The following is a 26,392-nucleotide window of genomic DNA, read 5'->3' as shown; positions in this document are numbered from 1 at the left end:
TAATCATTCTTCTCCACCAGCTGGAAACCAGATGTGGTACTAACCCAGCTTTGACCACATAGATGACTATGATGCCCTAAATACCATGGTGACTTACAAGAAACATAGATTCTTGAATGGCTGAGAGGAGCAGAGCTGCTTCATGGACCTATGCCATTGACTTTCAGCAATTGTATTATTGGGTCAGTATTGCCTTGCCCTAACTAATACATCATCTTGTTAGTGAAATGAGGATTATCTGTAGCAAAATTGTAACTCCCACACAGCCTCAGTTCTGTAATGCAAATTTGAACTTCTTTCTGTTATCATTAAATTCATGCTTCAGGAATAATTCTATTTTATTTTTCATTTCTGAATCTCTAGCAATCCTGCAGGCATATCAGCACTCCTCATTTTCCACAGGGTCACGAGAGCTGTTAAATTTTTCCTGCTTCTGAGGTTACTGAAGCATGACAAAACAAGACAACACCCACTCGCTACCAAAAAGGAGTGTCCCTCATCCTGGCCAGCTAATTGCTCAGCCCGATCATCAATGTCAAAGAACTTTTCATATCATCATAAGTTTGTTACTCAAAGGACCTTGGAAATAATGGGGTTAAGCATCTTTTTACAATCAGAAATGAATGTTTAAAATATAGTTAGAAAACTTCTCTGACATCACAAAGATAACTATTTGCAAAACCAGGATCAGAACTTAGAAATTTTAATTCTTTGTGAAGCATGCAGTCATTTGCTCTAAAATACAAGCACGGAGAAGAGGAAAATAATCCATTCCAACAATTCTGACCTTGAATTTATGACCTTTCCCCACCATCTTTAATGCTAACCTACTATATTTCAATATACACAGTTTATTCCATTCACTCAGGGTTAATTTTAATTATTCATTGATTTAAACATTTATTACCCACCAAAAAGGCCCCAGTTACTTTGCTGGGTGCTAGGGATGAATAGTTAGCCTTTTACATGTCACGAGCTGGGCTAAGTGCTTTCTAAGCACTATCTTCACAACCACTTTACAAGTAGATCTCTGTATCTTCATTTTATAGAATAGTTCTTGTCCTAAAAGAGGTGACCTCTAGTAAACATTCAATTACAATACAGTGTTCAAAGTGGGATGCACTGTATATGATAGAATTAAGGACAGGACGTATGGGTTTATATAATTCCAGTGTTTTACACAGCCCTAGTGAACAGAACAACTTCTTAAAAAATGAAACCAAAGGTAAGGTAGTCAGATAAAAGGAGATGAGGAGGATGAGGCAAATCATAAATATCCAATTTAATAAAACTCTGGAGAAATCCTGTAGTCTATCATCTGTACCTACCTTCTTTAGGTCTGTTGTTTACTAGCACCTCCCTCATATGTCCTATCCCCCTAATCTAATACCTGTTTTCAACAACATAATGCTTGTTATAGCAATTGTAAACCTCAAAATTCCATCTAATCAAGGAAAGTAACTAGAAAATCTTTGTTTTACCCTTTACATCTCTGCCTTACCACAGAATTATTTTCTACAAAATGTAATTGTCTGATGCTTGAAATATATAGGCTTCTCATGTGTGAAAGACCATGGTTTGGAAACATTTCTGAGTAGATTTTTAATGATAGATGAAGCATTCAGTTGTTTGTATAAATTTAACTGTGAAGAGATCGAGAAAGTAAATAGGCCTACAGTGTGATCTCTAGGATATGAATGAATAATTTTTCTCTTCTAGTGTCGACTGTTAAATAAGACGTCTCTGACTGACAGCATAAGAACAAATTATTTCACATACTGCTGGCCTTTTGGGGGAAAAACTCTTAAATATAATTATAAAGGTTTATTGCATTTTATTAAATGTTTAAATAATGATTTAAAAGATTTATGTTCCATAGTTTATGAATAATGAATAGCAAACTTACATTTTATGTGCCTTGAAATATTTCCATAAATATTAAAATTTTATATAAATTAGAAATTGACATAGAATATATATCTAAAATTAATATGTTGTGAACATAAAATGACCTTTAATTTTATCATATTTAGGATACTCATTGTTAAAATAAAAATTATGAAATGCCATTAAGAAATGCTTTGTGCTTAAAATCCAATATGTAATAAACACAATGAACTATATACTCATCTTTTAAATACAAGTTATGTTTTATGCATAAAGATAAGTTTAAAGATTATTATTAATAAGACTTCTTAAATGAAGAAAGACTTCTCTCGTAAGCAGCAAAAGCTCTAATGATTTGTTTTGATCGTTATGAAACATGAAGTCATGTTATGGTACACAAGAGGCAGTTTTAAGTTTTCCATTGATCTCTGCTTTTCTCTCAGCTTAAAGTCTCCACCAAATTAATAGACATTTAGATTAATAACTTAAATATATCTGTTAAGAATAGAAAGTTAACAGCAATAATACATTTAATATTCTTAGTGTGTTTTATACAATGCCATAGAATATCAGTTAAACTAAGCACTCAATTCATTTCAAAATACAACATTATAAAATAAAGAGTAAGAAAAAAATGAAAACATCTAATTATAAACTGTGTACTGTAAGCTGTTTTACGTGGCCTAAAATACCTACTACTCTCCCATTAAAAAGTATTCTCATTATAGAATCCAATTTCAAGAGTTCTGATCTAATATTAAGATACTTCTGAGATTAAAAAATGTTCACTCAATGCCCAGTCTCGCCCAACTGTCTCTCTCAGCTTTACCTAGTGAAGCGCTTCACTGGATGCAAGTGATCTTTATAACCTGACACTATTCCCAGTTGTTGAAGGAATCATCACATTTAGCATATATCAATGTATGTTGAAGTGAATATATCAATTCTCAAAAAATGTTGGTACATATATTTTAACTTCTGACATGGATGATAGATGTAGCATTATCCAGCAATGACCTAGGGCCAATACTCAGCATGTATTATCATAAATTCTATTTACTAAATACTCAGGTTCCCTGCCTTCTAGGCAAGTGTATCATTGACACATCTAACAATAACCAGCGTACTGTGAGAAGGATGCATCTTTCTCATCTTTGCTGAGAAAGACAGCAATAATAACTTATGAGGGTTACCATGTGGAGGTTGCTAGGGGAACAGCACTAAGCGAAGGCGCTTTATAAACTGCATGCTTTTTATATGTGGTTTAAGTTCTCCTGTCCAGCCTCCTGCCATTGGACCATCCCTGTATGTAAGTTCCCACTAATAATCATATGTCTTTGCTTTGGTCTCTTCAACCTGGTACCATCCCTATTGAAGTTAATAGCAGTCTGACATACCAATGCATGACAAGATTTCATGCTTCCAAATCTCCAAAATCAGGCAAAGACATATGACATTTATTAGGCCAGGAAAATGTTAACAAAAATGTTAATTACAGGAAATAGCAGCCAGTGCTAGATTCAGCACTCTCTCTTGTTTCCAAGTGAGCATGAAACCAGGGCTAAAGATTCCCTCTTTTTTTGAGATGGAGTCTCACTCTGTCGCCCAGGCTGGAGTGCAATGGTGTGATCTTGGTTCGCTGCAACGTCCGCCTCCCGGGTTCAAGCGATTCTCCTGCCTCAGCCTCCTGAGTAGCTGGCATTACAGGTGTGTGCCACCATGCCCAGCTAATTTTTGTATTTTTAGTACAGAAGGGGTTTCACCATGTTGGTCAGGCTGGTCTTGAACTCCTGACCTCATGATCTGCCCACCTCAGTCTCCCAAAGTGCTGGAATTACAGGTGTGAGCCACTGCACCTGGCCAAGATTACCTCTTAATCTGAGTGGAAAGTGAAAGAAACCCCCTGCTGACCCACATTAAATATATAGCCTGAGTCAGAAAAACTTATTCATTGAATTAAACCACTGGAACTTTCAGGGTTAACAATACAGCATTAACTGCCAATTCTGACTAATACAACCACTGAAGAGAGCCTGAATGAGGTAGTCACATGTGTATGTTTGATAGGCTTTATAACCTAATCAACACCTACATATAAATTATTTTTAGCATGAAGCAATGAGACAAAATTCAAAGTTGTCATCTATTTGAAGTTTACGTAGAACTGGGCATTTTCTTCTACTTTTTACTGAAAGTATATAAACTTACTCTACACATTTTCTTCTCTCTTAAAATAGTGATGGAGAAGATCAAAGCCAATTCATGACATTCATAAAACCTGCAACTAAGTTAGTTCAACCACTGTGAAAAGCAGTGTGGTGATTCCTCAAAGAACTAAAAAGAGAATGACCATTCAACTCAGCAATCCCACTACTGGATATATACTCAAAGGAATATTAATTGTTCTACCATAAGGACACATGCACTGGTATGTTCACTGTAATAGCGAAGACATGGAATCAACCTAAAAGCCCATCAACAGTAGACTCATTCAAGAAAATGTAGTACATATACACCTTGGAATACTATGCAGCCATAAAGAAAGTTACAAGACCATGTTCTTTGTGGGAACATGGATGAAGCTGAAGGCCATTATCCTTAGCACACCAATGCAGGAACAGAAAATTAAATACTGCATGTCCTCACTTATAAGTGGGAGCCAAATAATGAGAACACATAGAAAAAGGGCAACAACAGATAATGGGGTCTACCTGAGGAAAGAGGATGGGAGGAGAGAGAGGTTCAGAAAAAACAACTTTTGAGTACTGTGCTTAGTTCCCTGGTGATTTCCTGAGTCACAAGTTTACCTATATGATAAACCTGCACATGTACCCCTGAACCTAAAATGAAAGTTAAAATATTTTAAAAAGCTAGAACTCTCACTGGACAAAATTAACATTAAAAACATTACTCAAATTTGACCTCTAATCATCCAAGTCACATCATATATCCACTTTAGGCAAATTGATTCATCTGTAGATTAATTGGCTATTGTTAATTTGAAGATTATATTTTACCATATTTATTAAATTAGAAGCATTTTGCTTCTACATACACGTAAGTAATTTGGCATTTAAATGCTCATAATAATTACTAATAAAATGCAAACACATTTATTTATGTATTTCATGTTAAGTAATTAACAACCTATTAAACTATACAATGTTCAAATTTCTTGTAATGACACGCTGTCCATGGAAAATGGTTTTATGTAAATCCCTTCCAAAGTAAATTTACATTAAATCTGAACTCACGATTTGTTAATGGTATAAAAAGTCTTAACAAAGGAAACAAACTATTACCTTTGATTATAAAAATCATATTTTTCTAGCTGCAAAGAGAGGAATGCAAGTATAAAGAGTATATTCAAATGAATGGCTATCTTCATAGTTGTAACACATTATTTTCTGTTATATTTTTCTAATTTCTTTAAATTTGCTTTACTTGTATGTATTAATCTGTTTCCACATTGCTATAAATAAATATCTGAGAGACTGGGTAATTTATAAAGGAAAAAGGTTTAGTTGACTCACAGTTCAGCATGGCTGGGGAGGCCTCAGGAAGCTTGTAATCATGACGGAAGGCAAAGGGGAAGTAAGACAACTTCTTCACAAGGTCGTAGGAAGAAGCGCCAAGCCAAGGCGGAAAAGCACCTTATAAAACCATCAGATCTCATGAGAACTCAATCACTATCACAAGAACCACCTAAGGAACCACCCCCATGATTCAATTACCTCCACCTGGTCTCTCCCTTGACACATGGGATTATGGGGATTATGGAGATTACAATTTAAGATGAGATTTAAATGGGAACATGAAGTCTAACCATATCATTATATTTGAAGCTGTAAAGTCCATTAAGGGGATCTCTTCTATAGTGTCAGTCCCTCTATAAAATAAGCTGATCAATGATGTCATATTGTAACTGCAGGACAAATTTTAAGAAATAGAAAACATTTATTGAAGAAATACAAAACCTAAAAACCCCTAATTACAGCAGAATGAAAATCTTTTTCCAATGCCTGTAACAGATCTTCATCTTAATAACATACATTTTTATTAGATTCTTGGCTGAATTGTGGTGCATTATGTTGTCAGGTTGGTGCAAAAGCAATTGCGGTTTTGACATTAAAAGCAATGGCAAAAACCGCAATTGCTTTTGCACCACCCTAATAGAACAGGATTCACATACAAAACAAACTTTTCGAGACTCGCTTGTTGAAATATATTTTATAATATATGTGTCCTAAAAATCTATTGTAAAAAATAAGTTAAAAACTATTACTGAAAATTTGCTTCTTCTTCTTGAACATTTACAGAAGTCCCATTTTCTATTATAGTATTTTAATGAGATTTAAGTAAAGCCAATCCTAAATGAAGAAGGATATTAACAGTAAAATTTATTACTTTAAGCAGAATTTTGAATATTTTAAAGGCAAAAGTAAAAACACACACATAGAAAAAAAGGTTCTGGCATTTTAATTAGGTGTATCTCAAAAATTGTGATTTTACGAAAAGAAAAAGAGATGAGCTTTTCAGAATCACAATTACAATTACGAGTTTCTCACATTCCTTTATTTTACCAAAATTGATGACCTGGTGTCAAAATTTATTATTCCTAGCCGCATGCTAATTCTCTTAAATAGAGTTTCTACCTCTATTCTGATTAAAGGCTATATTATCCAGACTTCTCTCTGTTTATTCTGCTTATCTTGTGCTGCTTCATGGACATTTAGTTCATAGAACTTTTTTTGTAGCGATATTCCCTTATCTTCTTTGATGATTATTTTTTAAATGCATGAAAGTATGCTTGACCTTGTAACCTAGGTCTGAAACTTTTTACAGGCATTTATTGTATTTATTTTTATTTGTGTTACTATTCATTTTGTTGCTTCAGGAAACTTCTGATATTTGGTGTAGTCAAATAATTTGAGAAACACTGTGTTCGTAACACTTTATTGTATATTTTTCCTTTTGTTGCTGATATAGCAAGGAAAGGCTTGCATTTTGAAATGTCTCAATGTCTTGAACTATATGAAGTCAAGCTTTAATGAAGCAGTTATACATCTAACTAAAGAGAAGAAGATGCAAAATATATGGGTGTCTAAACAGTTCCTATTATCACACCTGTGGCTCTTTAGACTATAAATGAAAAGGAATGAGAGTCATTAACTGTGAATCAGGTGAAGTCTGTTGGTCTACAGCATGCTGTGCTTAATTGCATACATTCCTGGATCCTTCGCCACAGCTTGCGGTGCTTGCTTACCTCTCTCCATTCTGTCTGCTACTGTCCCCTTCAGACAAGCATCCTCTCTCACCTTGATTAATACAGTAGCCTCCCACTGGCCTCTGTGCAATGTAAACATTTCTATGTTCATTTTTGCCTGATGATCTATCATTGTAGACATCTCCTTTAACATTTCCTTAAAACATGATGACACCACTTTGCTAATACATTTTCAAAGGGAGTTCAGTGCCACATATTTGCCTGCCATTTATTTTTTACTCAACTAAATTTGTTTCAAAAATTTAGTAAAATCTTTCTCCTAGTAATTCTGTGTATAAAATTTAGTTCTGCTCCGTGGAGCTATCCAGATTAAAGCTGTCTTCATCATTTTACATCTGTGGAAACATCGCTTCCTGGCATCTCTTCCATCTATTACTTCTACTTATTACAAACATGGCCTGGTTTTCAGAAACATTCACACTCCTTTATCATCTTCTAAGCACAGTTTCACTTGCCAATACCTCAATTAACAGATGACAACTAAAGAGAAAACTCCCAGAGTGGCTGTGTGAGGAACTCTGTGAACTCTATCTACAGTGAAATAACCATAACTGGGGAAAATTATTGAAACAACACTTACAACTATGTAAAGTCTCAGTTAATAGTCCTAAGGACACACAGAAAATGAAGATACATTTATTCAAGAAAATCTACTAACTCTCAGAACACCAATCAGCCTGTGTCATTTAATACGGGATCGATTCCCTCTCCATCTATCCAGTTCAACACAAAAAGAAACTACCACTAAAGGTGCTACTGAGAACAGAGGGCTCCCTCTGTACCCAGCTCCCAGTCAGGGTTGAAGTTTCTTCCTGGAAGTTGCAAGCCACCAAGATTTATCACATATACCCAGCTCTGTGTTGAAGGAGATCTATTCAAGGCAAGAGCAGCCAAAAGGCCATGGACTATCTTTCTTCATCCAGTTCCCACTCCTAAGGCAGATCTACACCAAATGCGATAGACCAAAAATACTAGAGTCCCCATTGCCCTACCCAGCACCCTCCTTGTGAAGCCATGGTGTTCTCCTGAGAGAGGCAGGTCATTGTCCTTCTGGTATTTCCTTGAAAATTCATGGCTATTATTACTACCCTGTGATATGATTCACCAGAATCTATTGATAAAAATTCATTTAACAAAGTAGTTAAAAGAAAAAAAAAAAAAAGCTATTGTGCTTTAAATGCCCTTTAAATATTTCTTCTGCCTTTTCTAGTTTAAACATTTTTTTCCCACATAAACAAGTAACCATTGACTCTGCCGCTCCTATACCATTCATGCCTGTTTTGTCAACCGAAGTGTTGCTTCTCACGTCCCTTCTCCCTTCTCCATTTCCAATGCAGGCAGTGTTGTTCAATGCTCATTGCCTCTTACTAGGACAATTTAAAATAAACTTCTAAGTCGAGTTTCTGCTCTACCTAATAAATTGTAGGTATCTATGCCGGCTTGATCTTCTTGAGGTCAGAAGTCACTTTATTACGAAGTAATTTACAAAGATTCTTTAGTGTCTACAGAATAAAATGTTTCCTTTCACTTTTGTCCTCTCTATTACCAGGCCTAAGCTTTCTTCCCTGACTCAGTTTCCCACTGCTTCCTGAATTACAGCCTCTAGGAATGCATTAAGAGCCACTTCAGGAAAGAATGACTGACAATTGATAATTAAATGAGTTATTAACAATTTTTAAAAGTCTAGACTGACATGATTGAATGGTTAATTCAGTAAAAATGTCAAATGATCAAGTGTAATTATTTATCCAATCTATTGAAATTTCTGTAGAAGAAAGTGCTGAAGAAAAACAAGACATACAAACGGCCAATGGATATTTGAAAAAAATGGTCAAAATTACTAATTATCAGGGAAATGCAAGTCAAAACCATAATGAAATATCGCCTCACACCTGTTAGAATGGTAACTGCAAAGAAGATGAAAGATAAGTGTTAGCAAGGTTGTGGAGAAATGGGAACCCTTGTACATTATCGACAACTATGTAAACTAGTATATCATATCCATAATGAAAAATAGTATGGAGATTCTGCAAGAAAGTAAAAATACAACTGTCATATGACCCAGCAATCCCACTTCTGGGTATAGACCCAAAGTATGTGAAATCAGTATGTTGAAGAGGTGTCTGCAATTCCATGTTCATTTCAGCATTATTCACAATAGCCAAGGTATAAAATCAACCTAAGTGTCCATCAAAGAATGAATGGATAAAGTGTGGTATATATACACAACAGAATACTACTCAGCCTTAAAAAGGAAGAAAATCCTGTCATTTGCAACAACATGGGTGAACCTTGAGGCACTAAATGAAAGCAGCCAGGCACAGCAAGACAAACACTGTATGATCTCACTTACGTAGAATCTTAAAACGTTGACATCATAGAAACAGAGAGTAAAATGATGTTACTAGAGACTGGGGGGCTAGGAGAATTGGGGTGATGTTGGTTAAAGGACATAAAATTTTAGTTACGCAGGGGTAAGTTCAAGAAATCTATTGCTCATCGTGATGATCATAGTTAATGATATATCCTTGAAAAATGCTAAAAGAGTAGATTTTTGAGTGTTCTCACCAAAAATTATGGTCAAGTATGTGAAGTCATGCAGATGTTAGACAGCTTTTGTTTGAGCCACTTCACAATGTGTGCGTAAATCAAAACATTGTTGTACAACACAATTAATTTTTTAAAAAGTGCTGAAGAGAAATTTTATTTTATTTGTTTTTGCTTAAAAGCATTTAATAAATATTGAGGACATTTAACAACATATCCCTAAAAACATTTCCCATGTAGCAATGTTTACTAAATCCCTGTTTTTACACTGCATTTTGTTACATATTGGAAACTATTTGAGAAAGGAGAGGTAATTGCAAAACATGACTTGACCTGGTTCAAACCCTAAGAGTTTTCAAAACTCCAATGTTTACGTGGAGAATATTGTAGTTTTCTGGTACGACAAAAATACTCTCAGTCATAAAAGATCACTACAAAAAAAAATGGTTATTTTGATATTGAGGATAGTCCCTTAAAAGTGTAAAGAAACAATTACAGGTTAACTCAACAGACCTGTCCCTAGACTGATACCCAGTACCCCGTTAATTCAAAAAGTATATGAAAATTCGAGTCATAATCATACTGTTATTATAAATAAAAAACAAATTTATAATAAGCTAATTTAGTTTAAAAAATGAAAGTGAAATTAAAATAAAACAAACTGAGCTCATTCAAAATAATCTGTTGTAATTTCAGGGCCTTTGTTTCTTCTCTTTAGCATAAAAGTGTCCATCATAAAAATTGCAAAAGTCCCTCAAGTTATTCATCTTACAGAATAGTTGTCAGATCAAATAAAGTAATAAAAATAATAGCAACTGTAGCATTATTAACAGCTAACATGTATTGACTCCAAAAACATGCCAAGGGCTACACTAAAGGCTGTATATGCAGTATCTCATTTAATCCTCCCAACAAATGTATAAGGTAGGTATTTTTATTTCCATTTCATCATATAAGGAGGAAAAAGGCACAGAAAGTTTATGTAGCTTATTCAAGTTCAAAGACCAAGGGCTAGTGCCAGGTCCCGAACAGTCCAGTGAAGGAACTCAGGCTCCTGAACAACAGGTTTTGCTTCTTCCTGTAAGTGTCATGCTTGCAAAGTCCTTGTAAAGTCTCTGCAAGCAGTTACCCTTTCATAGACTCTTACATGGGACATTGTGATGCTCCATGAAAGGGTGAAGTTCATCTGTTCTGCTTAATAAGGCAACGATATGGTGACATGGAAAGTGCATGGACAGAAAAACAGGTTTGAATCCAAGTTCTGCCATGTGATCTTTGGCCAGTTAACTAACCTCTCTGAGTCACATTTTCTAAATCAAAAACTGAGAAGAATAATGCTGTATTAGTTCTCTAGGTATGTCATAACAAAATACAATAGACAGGATGATGACTTAAATATTTATTTTCTCACAGTTCTGGAAGTTAGAAGTCCAAGATCGGGGTGTCAACAGATTCTTCTGAATCCTCTCTTCGTGGCTTGCAGACAGACTCCTTTTCTCTGTGTCCTCACATGAGCGTGTTAGTCTGTGTTGTCTGTGTCCTAATCTCCTCTTCTTATAAGAACACCAGTCATATTAGATTAGGGTTCACCTATGACCTCATTTTACTTTCACCACCTCTTTCACAGCTCTATCTCCAAATACATACAGTCACATTTTGAGATACTGGGGGTTAGAACTTCAATATCTGAGTGGGGAGGGGCGTGCACAATTCAGTTCATAGTAGTTACCTTTCAGAGTTAAGGTTATGAAAAGGTAAATCAATTGCCTAGAAATTGGGAAGCCTCTAAATTTTAATATCTGTATCTTACACCAGTAAAGTCAGTATTATTTGGCCGTCTATTACCTTTTCTTAGCTGTATACATTGACAGGAATATGCATACAGTGCAAAGGCTAATGTGACAATAAAGGGTTAACACATGGACAGGTTTTGATTTTTAGAAAGATGAATACTATTTTTATTCAACTATTTAAGGTCATCTTTCATTGTGTTAAAAGGACATCTAAGGAAACAAATATAAAATAAACATCCTTACTGATAGCAAATCGTTAATTCTCAACAAATTTTACTGATGGAATTGTAGTGATTTGCTGGAAAAAACTGAACCTGAAGAAAATTATGGGATTTTCTAGATTGATATCCATAGCGGAATGTAGACTAGGAAGATAACATCACACAATTCATGTTTCCTCTAAAGGCCCTTTGCCAGGCATTAAAATGGCCAATTTGCTACATATAGCAATAACTCTTTAACCTTGGCTAATGCCTCCTATTAATTCATTATATTGGCTGTTAACTTCAGAAGGGCAAGTACATCCAAAAATATAACAAGGTTAACTGTGCAATTATTCAATAAAATTTATTCTAATAAATATTATGAGACTATAGAACAAAAGAAAACACAGATGGCATACACTTTAGTATATTACAGATGTTTAGGCAGATTAAAAATAACTGTAGCCTATAAGCTACCTATGTGTGAAATATTTGTCCCAGACAACCATGACCCTTATACTAAGCCCCCAAAACTGTCCATTTAATATTATAGAAGAAAGTTTGCAGAGTCAACTTTAAGGTCATATCTAACCATACAGGATAAAAGAACAGTGTCCTATTTTTAAAATAAAAAATCATTAATTTTACTTTGCTTTATAAGAAGCATAGAGTATACCATAAAAGGAAAAGAATCATGTGACTATATATATATATATATATATATATATTTCCTATTAAGAAATCTTCAAACCTATAAATAAAGCCAGTCCAATCCAGTAATTAGTGCCTCCAAATAAAATATGACTCATTGTCAGAGGCAACTTTGATTATTATGTTTATTCCTTCTTACTTTATCTTATACAAACATTCCTTATAAAAATTAAGTGAATCTAATCATATCATTGGTATTCATTTTATTTCTATTTTCTTTTCTTTTTCTTTTTTTTTTTTTTTTTTTTTTTTGAGACAGAGTCTCACTCTGTCACCCAGGCTTGGAGCACAGTGGTGTTATCGTGGCTCACCCTAGCCTCAACTTCTTGGGCTCAAGCAATCCTCTCACATTAGCCCCCTGAATAGCTGGGACTACAAGCATGCACCATCATGCATAGCTAATTTTAAGTTTTTGTTTGTTTGTTTGTTTGTAGAGACAAGGTCTCACTATGGTGCCCCGGATGGTCTTGAACTCCTGGGCTCAAAAAGTCCTCCCGCCACTGCCTTCCAAAGTGCTGGGATTACAGATGTGAACAACCTTGCCTGTCCTATTTCCATTTCCACCTCCCAGCCCCTGACAACCACGATTGTATTCTTTGCTTATATGAGTTTGACTGTGGCATTGATCTATTCTTAAAGGAGGTTCTTTATAAGAAGAAAGTATGAGTTAAGTTTTGATTTTTGTTGTTGTGTGTTATTGGAGTTTTTCAGTATTTTTCTTAAACAGGTTTATTGGGGGACTCTCTGGTTTGGAAACATAAAACAATGTAGAGCAAGTCAATTAATGAACTTTATCAACCAGCAAATAATTTTTTTTTGGTACCTGCTACTTCCTTCTAAAAAAATGAGTATTTCTATTTTTTTTTTTTTCCAAGACAGAGTCTTGCTCTGTTGCCCAGGCTGGAATGCAATGGTCTGATCTTGGCTCACTGCCACCTCTGCCTCCTGGGTTCAAGCGATTCTCCTGCCTCAGCCTCCCGAGTAGTTGGGATTACTGGCAACCACCACCATGCCCGGCTAATTTTTGTATTTTCAGTAGAGATGGGGTTTCACCATGTTGGCCAGGCTGGTCTCGAACTCCTGACCTCATGATCTGCCCACCTCGGCCTCCCAAAGTGCTGGGATTACTCATTAAGCAGAAATAAAATCTTTCATTGTCATTTTCACCAATCATTCAGGAATCAGTGGCTTTCAAATGTTAGGTACCTTCATAAATGGCTTTAAATACATTAAGGATATTTGGTTAGCAACCCTATGTTTCCAGAACTGGAGAAAATTACTTAAAAGTATATATATATACACTTTTCTGATATCCCATTTTTATATATACACACACACACACACACACACACACAAAGTTTGGCTTTTTTTCTGATATCCCATTATATATATATATATATATATATACACACACACACACACACACACTATATATATACACACACATACACATACACATATATATCTGGTTACGATTTGAATAGCATCATTCTATCACCGATTCTGGATATATTTTTAAAGACTAGTATAAAATAATAAAAATGCGTATTCGATCTTTTGATAGACTGTTGCCTTACACTGAGCTTATTGATCAAGCAAAGTGTATACTACTTGTACTGCTGACAAATTTTGCTCTTTTTCAGCCAAACGATTTATGGTAGCTTTACCTTTTATTGTATTTTTAAACAGCATTCAAAGCTATTCACTATTGTATTCAGGAGCTCAAGGTTTCCATATTTCTAAATATCAACTCTAACAAAAAGCATATTAGCTAGCTTTTCCATTCAACTTTGGGTCTTCAGCATACCATCTGCATTGTTATACCAATCATCTACACAAACACTGGACCAGCTCAGTGCTAAGGGACAAACCTTAGAATATACGAATGAAAGTTCTCTCCAAGAAGATGTAAATGCATTCATCAGCATGCTTTCAGTATTCTCTTTTCTATTTTATTTATACACACACACACACACACACACACACACACACACACACATATCATGGGATATCAGGAAAAAAACCCAAACTCTCAGAAAGAACTGTGTTAGAACTATGAAAAATAGCCCAAAGCATACAGTAACCAAAAGTGACTTAACCGTGGCAGAACTTGACTGCATTTTGTTTGGCCAAGTTCCAGCACCCTCCATGGATTTGTGGTGGTCTTAAAACAAAAGCTTACATTCTCACTGTGGGTTCAAGACTCCAGAGGGAGCAGAGCAGAACTTTGTCTAATGTAATTACGTTTTTCTGTATTGACCTGTCAGGGCGCTCCCTGAAGGACTAGGGTAAAACACTATCTTTTGTTTTGCCTATTTCAGAACTTTCTCAAGGTAGAAAACTGGCTATGCTGAGGACATTTCTCAATAACATTGAAAGGCAAATAAGCCACTGCTAACTGTGTAAACAGATGACGGTTGGAGCAAAAAAGAGTTCTGTTAGGAAATGGGCAAAGAAGCCAGACGTGGTGGTTCATGCCTGTAATCCCAGCACTTTGGGAGGCCAGGTGGGTGAATTCCTTGAGCTCAGGAGTTTGAGACCAGGCTGGGCAGCATAGCAAGACCCTCCTGTCTCTATAAAAAGAATAATAAGTTAATTAAATACAGGCAAAGAACTGGAATAGATATTTTCCTAAAGAAGGCATATAAATGGCACGCAAGCACATACAAAGATGTTTAACCTTGTTAGTCGTTAGAAAAGTGCAAACCGAAATCACAATGAGATGCTATATCACACCCACTGGAAAGTCTACAATTAAAAAAATAAAAGGTAAACAGTGATTGTTGGCAAGGATGTGGGGAAACTGGAACCTTCATACATTGTTGGTAGAAATGTAAAGTGGTATAACCATTGTAGAAGACAGTTAGGTGGTTTCTCAAAAAGCCACAGAATTGCCACACGACCCAGCAATTATATTCCCAGTTTATAATCAAAATAATAGAAAACAGGTTCTCACACATTTGTACACAAATGTTCATAGTAGCACTATTCACAACAGGTAAAACGTGAAAACAACTCAAATGGACAAAATAAGGTGTATCTATAAAATGGAATGTTATTCAGCAATAAAAAATAAAGTTCTGATGCATGCTACAATGTGGATATGTCTCAAAAATATGCTACCTGAAAGAGGCCACAAAAAATCAAATATTGCACAATTGTATTTATATGACATCTAAAGAAGATAAAACTGTAGAGGCAGAAAGCAGATTAGTGGTTTCCAGGTGAAAGGGGTAGTTGGGGGGAACAGGGCATGATTACTTAGTGGATATGAGGTTTCCATTGGGAATGATGAGAATTCCCAAAGGAAACTGGGAATAGAATTGATGATAATTATTTGGAACTAGACAGAGGTAGTAGTTTCACAATATTGATTATCAACTGGGAATGGAATTGATGAGAATTCTTTGGAACTAGACAGAATTGTACAGGGTAAATTGGTTAATTTTTCATATAAATTTTACCCCAATTTTTAAAAATATATATGATATGGCATAAAACTGTTTAAAGTACATCTTGAGAGAGGACTATGTAATATGGTTGGCAAACAACATAAGAAAATATATACTTTAAAATATATTAGAAATGTCAAACATTTGTACAGTTTGGAAAAGAGGAAAGCCAACAATAATCAGAGTTTATATTGAGTATAGAGATAGTGAATATTGGTTTTCTATTAGCTGATACCAGGTTTTGCTGGGGTTAAAAAAAACACAACAGCAATATTTCAGGCTTACGATGACAATATTTGACAACTGTTTACATGTATATCAGCTGATATTTGACTTCAGGTTGAATCCATGTCATTTATATTCTAGGGCTGAGGCTGAAGAGGCAACTTCTTTTTCTATCTCATGGCAGAGGAAAAAAAGAAATGGCAAAACCAATCTATGCTTTCAAACTTCTGCTCAGTTGTGGCATATATCATATCCACTCACTTTCCGCGGCCAAAGCAAATCATGTAGCCAGGAGTGATGTCAATGGGGTGAGAAGTTTATGCTCCCTCTGGGAGAGGCACTGCAAAACACATGTCAATGAGTGAGGATGTATAATCCTATTACGAGGACAGATAAAACCTGGATATTACATATAGTCCACCATTTTAAAGGATGAGTTGTGGAAAGAACAAAGGAGAACTAACTGACAATATATACAACAGGCATCTCTAGGTCCAAAGATATGAACTTTTCTCCCCCTAACCTGGTAGATATTCCCAAATTGTCCTATAAAAATGTAATAATTTACTTTCCCACCAGAAATGCGTATAAGGCCTTTCCAACAATGACATTATCAAACTTCTTAAGTGTTGACAATCTGATTAATAAAAAAATTTCATCATTCGTATTTTTCTTTTTTGATTAGGAGAGAAGTTGGATAGTTTATGCTTATTGAACATTTCTTTTTCATAATTTATGTACTGCCTATTCAGGTAACTGACAAAGAATCATATTTGAGTATGATCTGAGAAGTGAGCCAAACTGTTAAAATTCTTTCTGTCTGATAAAAGTCAGATTTGAGGTTTAGCTAGTGTAGCTAAGGCCATAAGCTATGTAAAGTAAAAGGATTCTGGACATAGGGATTATGCTTGACATAGCATGTGCCAGAATTTATTCCTTCTCCTTAATTAAAATATTTTAAGTAGTACCCCAACAAAGATTTATCTACCAGAAATGGAAATAATTTATTTTGAAGGAAAGACTAGGCTCCATAGATTTTGAAATATGAAGTCACGGGCCTGTAGTATTTTGTCCAAACCGAAAGAGGAGGCAAAGATTCCCTGGTCTTGTGCTAGTGTAACACACATCTCTTATGTCTGAGAAAATGCAACCACTCTGCAGGATTCTTCCCAACATTCTTTCATATTTCCTCTGCTACAACATTTCCTAAACTGTATCTCATAGAATTTTAATTTCAATAGATAACGGGAAGGAAAAAGGGATGGAAGAAGAAAATGTGGTTTAATAAATGTGTAAAATACTGCATACCGAATCCTCCCTCAAAGAACAACTGGTTAGCTGTGTGATACAGTCTGAATGTTTTGCTCTGCCCAAATCTCATGTTGAAATTTAATTCCCAGTGTTGGAGGTGGGGCCCGGTGGGAGGTGATTGAATTATGGGGGCAGATTTCTCATGAATGGTCTAGCACCATCCCCCTTGGGACTGTCCTCTTGACAGTGAGTTCTCATGAGATGTGGTCTTTAAAAAGTGCCCAGCATCTCCCCCGCCCTTCTTGCACCTGCTTTTGCCATAATTGTAAGCTTCCTGAAGCCTCCCTAGAAGCCAAGAAGATGCTATCACATGCTTCCTGTAAAGCATACAGAACTGTGAGCCAATTAAATCTTTTTCTGTATAAATTACCCAGTCTCAGGTATTTTTTTATAGCAATGAAAGAATGGCCTAATACACTCTGTAAGCTTCACAAGTTATCTGGCCTCGGTTTCCTCATGTGTACAATGAGGGTAATATTAGTGCCCCCCTGGCAGAGTTCCTCATGAGTATTAAACAAGGTAACACAAGCTAAGCCCTGTACCTGAGGCACAGTAGGCACTCAGTGAATTTTCATTCTTATTTTGATGGCTGTAACATTAGCATCTAAAGACTCTAAAAAACTCTGTAGTAAATAAACCTGTTTGGCTTTGTCCATCCAGCTTTCCTGAAATAATCTGACACCAGCAATTGTTTTTCTCACCCAGCATCTTGCACTTTGGGAAATGCGATCTGTTTCCTTTTATCTAATGCCTGAATCAGCAAATGGAGAGAAGTAGGAATGGAGAGAGAGAATGGTCATGCTTCAGATTGGTAAGGAAGTTGTCTTGTTCTCTTATTTCAAGTTCTCCCATGAGCGTCAACCTGAAGAATCGCCCGATTCTTCTGTACTACAGATCACCACAGTTGACACAACTTGTCCAAAAGCAATGCCAACCTTTGTAATTATCTGTGCCTGCTATGAAGCAGTAGAAGGAAAAAATACTCTATTCCTTATTTTCCATATTCCTCCTATTATGCTAAGAGATCATTTTTCTGTGAATACTTTTGAATAACAAAAAAACTTGCTGGAAGATTTCAAGAAAAGGAAGTCAGTTCTTTCTCTTGTTATAAATAAGGCACAATTTTTTATGCTCCAAGGATACAGTCCAATTTCTCTTTATTTAGAATTAAGGATAGTATTAAACATAATAAGTATTTCCTCCTGATATTCACAGCTACTTTGTGGAAATTCTTGTGTAAAATACAGAATTGCTCTCCTTAGGTGCTATTGTTGATATGGTTTAAAAGCATTCGTTTATTGAATAGCAGACAAGGTCTGTCCTTAACAAGAAGAGCATGCCAGAAACTCTGCAGCTGGAGCAGCTGTCAAAATCATAGTGCTTTCCATCTAATAAAGCTAACCTGATACCTAAGAGCTTTCCCAGCCCCTACCATAGTAGAGATTATGAGATACTTGGCACTTTGGAACAGCCATTTACCCAAAGTAGACAAATAAAAAAGCTGCATTTTATATTGTATCAAAAAGTACATAAGGCTGGGTACGGTGGCTCACACCTGTAATCCCAGCACTTTGGGAGCCCGAGGCAGGCAGATCACCTGAAGTCAGGAGTTCAAGACCAAACTGGCCAACATAGCAAAACTCTGTCTCTACTAAAAATACATAAATTAGTCGGGGTGCTGGTGCGCACCTGTAATCCCAGCTACTTGGGAAGCTGAGGCAGGAGAATCATTTGAACCCAGGAGGCAGATGTTGCAGTGAGCTGAGATCATGCCACTGCACACCAGCCTGGGCAACAAAGCGAGACTCTGTCTCAAAAAAAAAAAAAAAGAAAAAAGAAAAAAAGAAGTACATAAAATGTAAATGTAAATTAATTTAATGAGGATTTTAATCTACCCACATTATACAAAGTATCTACCAAGTGACTTTTTCATTCTGCATATTTAATAGTAAGTGAAAATTCAAGTCATATTAAGCAGTGCAGCCTAGAAAACTATGTTTAACAGCTTTCAACATTCCTAAAAGGTAAAGGTCCCTGCTTATAACATATGAGGAAAGAAAAATAGCTGAGAGCATTCTGACGTCTGTGAGGTATTCAGAATTTATCAGGGCCATAGAGGTCGATCACACCTGTAATTCCAGCACTTTGGGAGGCTGAGGTGGGTGGATCACCTGAGCTCAGGAGTTCAAGACCAGCCTGGCCAACATGGTTAAACCCCGTCTCTACTAAAAAATACAAAAATTAGCCAGGCGTGATGGCTGGTACCTGTAATCCCAGCTACTCGGGAGGCTGAGGCAGGAAGAATTTCTTGAATCAGGGAGGCGGAGGTTGCAGTGAGCTGAGATCATGTCACTGCACTCCTCTAGCCTGGGCGACAAAGCGAGACTCTGTCTCCAAAAAAACAAAAAAAGAAAGAAAGAAAAAGAAAAGAAAAAATTGGGTGACACCACTTTTCCAAGAAATCCTAGTCTAGCTGAGAGCATTCTGAGCTCTGTGAGGTATTCAAAATTTATCAGGCCCATAGAGATATGAGTACAGAATTTTTAATTGTGCTAAGAAAATCACCTTTTTTCAGGAATCATGAATATTCCACCTCTTTGTTAAAGAAAGTCATGAAAGTAGCATCCCCAATCCCCCTTGTGTGCAACTCTCTTGAGTACACCAATACTCCACTTTCTTGAGTGTGTACTTTTCATGTTGCAAGAAATCTCTGTACTTTCATGATTTTCTGAATCATCCATGAATTCCTGCTCAAGATGATGTCAAGAGCCTGGACACCCGTTGGAATCGAGGTCCTACTGGCCTTTGGGAACTTTCCAGAGCCCACTGTTATCAGTACAACAAATTGTTTTAAAACTCTCAGTATTTCATCATTACTTAACCAAGTAAAATTCAAACTCCTTGTTTGCCATATGAGTTTTTTGTGACTATTTGCCTCCATTGTACCTCCCAGACTCATCTGTCATCACTTTCCTCTAGCATTCTTCTTTCCCTGCCTTTTGCTATGCCTGGAATATTGTCTCTCCTACTTCTTCTCATGGCTACTTCCTACTTACAAGCTAGGAACCACCTACTACCTCAGATCACTTCCTCCAGAGTGATCTCTCTCACGCACTCTCACAACCAATCTAGGCTGGGTATCTATCATTCCTGAGGTCATGTTCTAATGTGAATCTTGGCACTGAGTCAGCAATCAAAATCTATTTAATGAGTAAATCAATGCATGAACAAATGAGAATATGATTGTATTGAGTAGCTAAAATGTGAACTGGACAATAAGAGAGAAATGTAGAGCCTATGTTTTTATAGGAGACATTAAGTTTTACTAAGAAAAAACAGCAGGACTCAGACTGAGCCCTCTAATTTGCCTCCTTTTAAAATGGCCACCTAAGCCTTCTTGTTTTCAGAATTATTTTCATAGAGTTTTATTCATGAACATTGATGCTATTGCAGCTGAAGTTCCTTGACTTCTCTGAAAATACTTTTTACCTGGAACCAAAAATCATCCAGGCAAATCCACATCTCCAGACACTTCACCCAAATGTGGTTCCAGAGTGGAGCTGAGATCTGAGGCAAAATCATGTTCATCCTTGTACTAAGAGCCAACTGGGGCCCAAAGGTTTCTTTCCCAACATCCAGCCACCCTGATCAAGTGAGAAGGGAGTGGTCATGAGAATAGGGATGAGTGCCTCCTCCCCTCGACCCACACACTCAGAACATCGCATAGCCTTTAGACATATGAGCAATAGCTCTTGTAAAGCACAAAGTTTCAGGCTATCTTAGATTTGTCTGTTAATATATTCTAGGCCAATTGTGAAGCCTTCCGCAAGCCACAAAATCCTCCGAATGTCAATATTTCCATACATAAAATAAAGGAGGCTGCTAGCATACCTACCTCATGATATTGTTGAATGGTTTATAAAAATGCCCAGTGGGATTTCTTTAGTAGAGGATTCCAACCACAAAATAAGTGCCCATTAACCAAGACCTAATATTTTTATTTAAATAATTTCAAATTTCTTTTGGAAGAAAATAAAGCGATAAAAGATAAAACCACCTCTAATCATTTTTTAGTTTTGCATAAGAAAATTATTCTTTGTGTTTGTTTCTAGATTCAAACTGCCACTTTTTATACAGACACCAGTCATCAGATTAGGGGCTCACCCCTCATATCAATGAATTATATCTGTCATAACCCTATTTCCAAATAGGGTCACATCTCCCATTAATAAGAATTAGTGATATTTTGCCATCCAATGTCTATTTCCTGTTCAGAGTGGTGGCTATACGGCAGCATACTGATACTACTAGAAAAATAAATGCAACTATTACTGTAATCATAGCCACTACCATTTATTAAGTATTAGCTTTGTTTCAGGAACTGAAATGCAGACTTTAGATGCATTGTTTCACAATTCTCATAATGGTACTTTGATTTAGGCTTTACTAATTTTACAGAGGCTTAAAGAGGTTAAATGGCTTGCCCTAAGTCAAACTGCTAGAAAGTGGAAGAGCTAGGAAGACAGAATGTCTGACTCTTGAGGCTAACCACCACACTCTGTTGCTTTTCAGTATGGTGCAGAGAATTAGGAAAGATCTTGAGTGGATGTTAGGCTTTCTTAACTCCCGACACTATCTGGCTGCACAATACCCTGATATGTAGTATATATTCAGAAGTCTGGAATGGGATACATTATTTAAAATTTATTTTCTTAAATTGTTATATATTTTACATTGTAATGTCCTCCACATTGTTAATTTCCTTATCTTTTTTTACAGGTAGCACAAAGATGTCTTGAGAAGAGAAATGAGAAAATAACTTAAGTATCCAATTTGTTAAAAGTTTTATGCCCTATTTCGAGTGGGAAGCTTGAAGAGAGGGTCTAAGTCTGGGAATAATTGATTGTACCAATTTTGTTGCAGTTTTAGATCATCTCCTTGGGATGGGAAATTAAAAGCCATCTAGTCCAAACACTCAGGAAGCAGGCCAGCCATTGTTATTTTTAAGAAAAAGGCTGAAATGGAAAATCTTAGATGGAAGCTGCAGCTTTCAGTTTGTCTATGCAGCTCTTCAATTTGAACAGAGATTCACTTGAACAAAAGGCATCATTTCAGGCCAGAATGGTCCCCAGTACCCTCCTTACGAAATAAATGGTGTACCTCCATTTGTCAAGTTATCATCTCCCTCCCTTGACAGCAAATGTGAATTTCACGGCATATCCCATTTCAAAGCCTGTGACAAACTTGGTTTGAAGCTTCTGCTCACAAATGCTCCAAAATGCATTTCACTCACTGCCCTCTAGTGAAATGTACTATTTTCCCCTCCTGATGATTAACTACTTTGAGCACTGGAAACAATATACAGTAAGGTCATTATTGAATCCCCTCAGCTAAAAATATTCATGGGAAAGACTGAGACCTGGCCTCTATTCAGAGGTAGCATGGACCTTTGAGCAAGCCATGTTTGGCTTCTTCAATGGCAACTCAGCGAAGTACAAAGGTATAGATGTTCACAGTTTCAGTTCATAACATCTTAGAACAGGATTCACTTCAAGTTAATGATCTATTTAAAATGAAGCTGGGGTAAGGAAAATAAATAAATGCTTGATGATCTTATTGCTTCAAGAATAATCTTATTTCCTTAATATGATTTGCAGTGAACAAAATTAAAGTCCATTGATAGCTGTGATACAGAAATGCACAGGGTATGCCCACAAATCATGTTAATTTCTTTATTAAACTATGTGAAATTACATACATTAATTGCCAAACAACTACAAATGATAGTGAAATCTCCGGGGAGAAGAATAAAAAAAATTATCCAAAGAGCTATATTAAATTTTCCTTCCTTCACCATCATTCTCACTCCAATCAGTCCTCACAGAAAAGCATCTTATTCCCTTATTTGCCAAGTTTGCTATTCTCCTTCTCAGAATACCCCTATATGTCCTATTTTTTCTACCCAGCAGAGCTGACGGTGAAGGACTGGCTCCTCCAGTTTAGCCAAAGTCCCCATCTCTCTGGTTTGCATTGGCAGCATTTAATTGACTACCCAAGCACTAGGGACTCAGATGAATAAGGATATATTCAATTTTAAGAATGAACTAAAGTCCTAAAGAAATATTTGGGCATCACTATCATTACCTGGAGATGTTTCGGCAGGACCTCTCAGATACAGTTTTGAGCCTGGTGTTGACTTGGAATTGACACGGTTCAAACTGAAACAGAAGTTTTTACCTTCATGTGATCTTTATATATAAAGAGACTCCTGAGCCCCAGAGCAAGAGATGGGCTGTATTAGCCTCTTTACTTCCTGCTCACACTACTGAAGGAGGTGGCTTCTCCTTTGGTCTCTCGCCTTTCCTGCCCATTCACCTGCCCCAGTACTGCTTCCTCAAACTTCTTCTTAGCTCCTATTTTATTTCTCTTTTGCTTCTGCAAGAAGGAGCCATGCCCTGCTGCTTACTTTAGGACAGCCCCTCCATCTTCTCAGTGATATAGAACATTGACCAGATCTGTAAGAATAGTTATTGTATTCAACACAGAGTAGGCTCTTCATAAAAATCTGTATTTTGAATTGCATTAATCCAATTGTTCCCACAGATAATTGGTTCCAGCTTCAACTTGAAGAGTTAGATATAAGACACAAAAAGTTTTTAAAAATTAGAAACAATAAGATCCTTTGAAATCTTGATCTGAAAGTGCACAGGATCATTTAATCCAATTCAATTGTTGTATAGATTTTTAACAAAAGGTGGTCATTGAAGTTACATAAATGGCTTAATATTCAACAGTTATTACCAAACCCACCAAAGGAAAATCTATTCATAAATACCTGTGAAATAATGAATGATTACTCATTAGGCAATGTGATAAATTCTGTTGCGTATGGTGAAGTAATAGGCCACTTCCCATCTCTATCCCTGATCTAACGTAACAATACTTCATTAAACTGCTTTTCTAATAGGAAGAACTTTAATTAAAAATGTTATTAGATTTCAAGCCCTATGGATGGGGCTTGTGAAATGCCAACATCACACCAATTTCAGAACTCTCCAATAACACTGAGAGTACAAGTCAATCTTGAGCAACTAAGGATCTTAAAAAAGAAGGAGTTACGCTCTGTTGTTACAATGAGTTTTAAAATGACCCTAAAATTTGAAGGCATTGCTTATAATCCCCAATATGTTTGTTGCACTTAATGAGCTAAAACCTAATGAAATGCCTATAAATTATATTGGTATCCAAATTTCCAATGAAATCTGAAATTTCCTTCAATTTCCAGAAAATGTTTGCTCCTCTTTTGTCCCTTCCTCCAGGACACAATTCAGTCAGCAGTAAAGCCATGAACACAGAAAACACATACATATTTTAGAAAACAAATGTGAGTTGAGTTTCAGCAACAAGTTGTTTAATGCTGTCTTCCACCCGCAGGAGTGAGTGGGACAAAGAAACCACTTGGCACAGAACTAAGATGTTTCACATGCTAATTAAGGGCTCTGTTAGTGGCTTGACATTCAGTGATGAGGTACATATTTAAACTCCTTTGGTTTCTGCTTCTAGCTGTGACAAGATTAGATAAACATCTTAGTTAAATGTTAATAAGAAATTATTTTAGTTCAGAGCTTTAATGCTTCATGTGTACTGTGTATATGAGATTCAAACTTAATACATAATTGACAGATTGCCCCTCCACTCCAAGAAGTAGATTAAAACTTAAGAAAAAAATTATCTTAGTAAAATTTTTGATCTTGGCTTTAAGCAGATTTAGCTCATTTTATTATTACTAAGTAGACTTTCATTTTTGCAAAAATGTAGGTAAACAGAATTATTAGGGTCTAAGTTGGATAATCCAAATACTTTTTTAAAAAGTATGACTCTAACAAAAACTACAAATGATTTGACCTGACTTAATGAAAGCATAAAAAGTTATTAAAGCTAGCAAATAACAAAAGTAAACATTAGCAAATATACAATAACTACTATGAAGTAACTAAGTACAGGCATAGTGTTCTTCTATTAGATGTCTGAAAATTACCTGCCTCAGAATCACCTGTGCTGATTTTCTCAACTATAAATACCTGACCCCACCTTCCACGTCTTACATCTCTGACTTTGTAATCTGCAGTTTTAATAAATTATCCTCAAATTAAAAATCAGTTTTTATAACCACTTTAACAAAGAGACACAAAACATTATTTCCCTATTTACCCAAGTACGTTCAATCTTTTATTTTCTCTTTCTTTCTCTCTCCCTTTCTCTCTCTCTTTATTTTCTTCTCTCTCTTTTTGTCTTGCTTGGTTGCCCAGGCTGGAGTGCAGTGGCACCCACTTGGCTCACTGCAACCTCTGCCTCCTAGGTGTAAGTGATTCTCCTGTCTCGGCTTCCCGAGTAGCTGGGATTAAAGGCACGCGCCAACACGCTGGCTAATTTTTGTATTTTTAGTAAAGACAGGATTTCACCATGTTGTCCAGGCTGGTCTCAAATTCCTGACTTCCGGTGATCCACCCTCCTTGGCTTCCCAATGTGCTGGGATTATAGGCATGAGCCACTGCACCCAGCTAGTACATTCAATCTTAATGTCCGGTAAAAGAATTTACTTTTAAAGGAGAAAATTTATTTTATTCTATTGCTCTATAATACCTTCACGTACAAAGTAAATGAAAAGCTAGTTTAAATAAGAAGGACATTTTAGTATGTATTGTACTTTCTAATGCATCAACTTGTTCATTGATTTACGAATATAGAACAGGGAAAGCAGAGAGGAAAAGAATGGGAGCGAGAAATACTTTCATTCACATCTTTACCTATACCAAAGTTATTCGGCTCCTAGAGGAGTGTCTGTAGATGATTTCTTTGGAAGGGTATGTTCTATCACATAGGAAAAATGAGATGGAGGGAATAAATGTTCTAAGTATTTTGGAGCAATTGCAAATTGCTTATCCTAATACTTAATATGATCAGTGTTTATTACAA

At 36.1% G+C, this 26,392-nt stretch overlaps 1 long non-coding RNA gene across 2 annotated transcripts in view; it reads left to right on the top strand.

The window, feature by feature from the left end:
- The window catches only part of LOC103887617, a 29,303-nt gene extending 6,245 nt beyond the window's left edge, over nucleotides 1–23,058 (top strand). Inside the window, exons 2-4 of one of the 2 annotated variants that reach the window (XR_001906495.3) lie at nucleotides 21–182; nucleotides 18,122–18,227; nucleotides 22,196–23,058. This is a non-coding gene — a long non-coding RNA (uncharacterized LOC103887617). Of the gene's footprint in view, nucleotides 1–20; nucleotides 183–16,246; nucleotides 16,414–18,121; nucleotides 18,228–22,195 lie in introns of both variants that reach the window. The other variant, XR_001906493.3, reaches the window with a different exon arrangement.
- The last annotated feature ends 3,334 nt before the right edge of the window (nucleotides 23,059–26,392 follow it).

Source organism: Papio anubis, chromosome 11, assembly GCF_008728515.1.
Source record: "Papio anubis isolate 15944 chromosome 11, Panubis1.0, whole genome shotgun sequence".
Classification (NCBI taxonomy): Eukaryota; Metazoa; Chordata; class Mammalia; order Primates; family Cercopithecidae; genus Papio; species Papio anubis.
This window is presented reverse-complemented; position numbering and strand designations above follow the sequence as displayed.